General features: G+C 45.4%; 1 pseudogene; it reads left to right on the top strand.

The window, feature by feature from the left end:
• The first annotated feature begins 2,080 nt into the window (after positions 1 to 2,080).
• On the top strand, positions 2,081 to 2,831 carry LOC103598715 (annotated as a pseudogene).
• Positions 2,832 to 3,533: the final 702 nt, after the last annotated feature.

Genomic DNA, 3,533 nt, shown 5'->3' with positions numbered 1-3,533 from the left:
TGACACAACTGTGGCCAATACGATGCAAGAGTAAACCTTGGGGAGAGGATTTAAGAAAGATTTTCCTCGAATATATATATATATTGACATGCACATATATACAAAAGGTGTTTCCATTTCTCTGCTTCTGGACTTTGCCTTAAAATTGTGAGACCAAGAGTTACTGCAGGGAAAGCCACTGGAGTATGAGGCCCATATGTTGAGGATGGAGCCAGTGAATTAACCAACTCTGTGGCTTTCTTTCCCTGTTTAATTATTGTTGGGTGCAACCATAAGTCACACTTATTATTAAAGTCACTTGACCATCTTTATTCTGTGTGTGTGTGTGTGTGTGTGTGCTTAAAGCAAAAGCCTTCATAAATAGTATTCTGTACATATTAATTCACAACCATCCTGGTCATTTGAATTTTGGTCATAACAGTCCCTTTAATGCTATAGAAAATAGGGGTTTGAGGGCACTTGGCTCACTGTTTTATTCACTATATCAGTGGAGTGGAAATTGCCTTCACTTAAGAGGGCCATCACCCAGCTCTCAGCCTCAGTGAAGTTCAACATGTTAGACTTTTCCTGACTTCCTTGCTCTGTCCTCCACCACCTTCCTCATCCTGGGGACATATTGAACCACTCCAAGTCTCATGGATACATTCATGGAAATGGGACCAATCACTATATATTGTAGTCTACTGTTCATCTTACCTAAATACACTGCGTTGAGATAGTTTGGATCCTACAGACCTGTGAAATCCATTTGAGACACAAGACACTCTCTTCCCTTCATGTCTGCACATGTATCTCTCACTCTTCATTCATTCAGGCAGACTTTTAAACATACTTAGCGCTACACAATAAGCACCCTGCCTCCAAGGAGCTTATATTCGAATGGGAAAGATAGCCAAGCAACAGACATTCACAACCTTGTAAAATGCCACAAAACACATGTGTACCTGCATCTCTGAGAGTGCTGGGAGGCACACAACCCAACCTCAGGAAACTGGGAGAGGTGTCAGGGAAGATGTCTGCCAGAAGATGGTTTTGGGTTTAACAAGGCAGTTGACCAAGCAAAAAGTCTTAGCATTCTGTATGGGCCATTTCCTTAAGTCCAGTATCTCTAGAGTCAAGCGTGAGGAGTGAAAAGAGAGGAAATAGGAGTGAAGAATGGGCCCTTCATTCAGAGGCTAGGGCCCAAGTTGCTTGAGAGGCTTTACTTACTCTGATCATGCCAAGGCCTGCTCTGCTGAACATAAGCAGATGCATAGTTAGGACAGCCCAGTTCAGGAGCTAGTCATGGATGAGAAAGATTTGGACAATTTAAGAAATATAACAGGATGAAACACCCAGGTTCTTATTCTTGTGCTTTTGTTTCCATTTTTCACGTTGCTTCCGTATTTCCATTTTCTTCTAGAATCTCAGCTGCCTTCATCATCTGCTCTTCCTAGGACATGCAATAGCAACACAAAACTACAGTTAATGACAATATATTCCATTTGGATTCCTGGGTACGAGTCAATTTACATTCTCATTCTCTGGAGGGTTATTATTTTTGTATCACAGCATTTTTTTTTTTGGTAGCAAACACTTAATGTAAAATAAGAAAACAATATAAAAATGGGATTTGAAAAGGGAGGAGAAGGTATGGGGGTGACAAAGGCAGATGTGCACTGCAGAGTATAGAAGAAATTGACACTGAGCATTTAGGGGAAGTAAAACAGGTCTTGGTGGATGTAGATCTTATGCAAGAGACGAAATCCTTCAGGGTGTTGGATGGGGTGAGATTTCCTTTTAGGTGCCAGGGTTCACTAAGAGGTTGGACAGGATTTGGCTGGGCCAGCAGAGCCTTGGAAACCTCCTCCCCTTGACCTGCTGCCCAACCACGGAAAGTATCAACTCATTTACCAACAGGGACAGGGAACCAGCACCACCAAGTCCCAGACCACATCTAATAAAAAGTGACTTGATACATTATTTCATTAACCCTTACAACAAACTCCATGAGGTAGGAACATTTATCAGCATTTCATAGATTTGGACTTTGAAGTTAGGAGAAATTAAACAACTCGAGATAGCTTCCCTACTTAGAATAGTGGAGACCTGCCCCTTCCAACCCTGGGTCAACTCCACACCCCTGCTGGGCACCTACGTCCAGGCCATGGCCATCTACAAGCAGTCACAGCACATGATGGAAGTCATGAGGCCCTGCTCTGATAGCGATGGTCTGGCCATTCCTCGGCATCTCGTCTGAGTGCATGGAAATTTGCTTGTGGAGTATTTGGATGACAGAAACACCTTTCAACACAGTGTGGTGGTGCCCTATGAGCCTCCTGAGGTCAGCTCTGACTGTACCACCATCCACTACAACGACATGTGTAACAGCTCCTGAAGAGGTGGCATGGACCGGTGGCCCATCCTCAACTTTATGACATTGAAGACTCCAGTGGTAACCTGCTGGGTCAGAATAGCTTTGAGATGTGAGTTTGTGCCTGTTCTGAGAGAAACCAGTGCACAGAGGAAGAAGATTTCAGCAAGAAAGGGGAGCCTTGCCCCGAGCTGCCTCCTGGGAGCACTAAGCAAGCACTGCCTGCCAACACCAGCTCCTCTCCCCAAAGAAGAAACCACCGGATGGATGGAGAATATTTCACCCTTCACATCTGTGGGTGTGAACACTTGGAGATGTTCTAAGAGCTGAATGAAGCCTTGGAACTCAAGGACACCCAGGCTGGAAAGGTGCATGGGGGAAGCAGGGCTCACTCCAGACCTGAAGTCCAAGAAGTGGCCATCTACTCCCTGCCATAAAAAAACTAATGTTCAAGAGAGAGGGGCCCGACTTGGACTGATGTCCTGTACTTCTTGTCCCTCATTGGTGGCGCCCCTACATGTACTCCCCTTCCCTGGCATCTTAAGACTCTGATGCTTGAATCCCTGCTTGGTATAGATGTGCCTCAGAACCAGGAATTCTTCCATTTGCCTTGGCATGGGGCTCTATTAAAGAAGTTGGCCGCACTGGGTGTTTTTAGAGAGGAGGGAGCCAGGACATACCAGCTTAGCTTTAAAGGTTTTTACTGTGAGGAACGTTTGGGAGAGGTAAGAAATTTGGGAGAGGTCACGGATTTTTTTTCCGTTAACTGGACATAACAGCAACGTGAGGCCCCTACAGGGATCTAACCCGTGACCTTGGCCTTATTAGCACCACGCTCTAACCAACCTGAGTTAACCCGCCGGCCCACCTTTATAGTCCTCTATATATCACCATATATTTACATGTAAATACCTGTATATTCCAATCACCAAAGGAAGTTTTCTCAAATTCATCTTGGAGCTGAGAAGAAGTTATGATCCTTGGTTTCTTCTAAGCCTGAAATATTTAATTTTTCAGTTAAAATAAAATTTTGAGGGCCGGCCCGGTGGCGCACTGCTACAGTGCGCCGCTTGGGAGCGTGGTGGCGCTCCCGCCGAGGGTTCGGATCCCACATACAGACCGGTTCCTCCTCACTGGCTGAGCGAGGTGCGGGCGCAGCACCGAGGGTTGCGATCCATTG

Source organism: Galeopterus variegatus, unplaced genomic scaffold, assembly GCF_000696425.1.
Source record: "Galeopterus variegatus unplaced genomic scaffold, G_variegatus-3.0.2 Scaffold2717, whole genome shotgun sequence".
Taxonomy (NCBI): Eukaryota; Metazoa; Chordata; class Mammalia; order Dermoptera; family Cynocephalidae; genus Galeopterus; species Galeopterus variegatus.
Note: the sequence above shows the minus strand (reverse complement) of the source record. Positions and strands in the feature narration are given on the sequence as shown.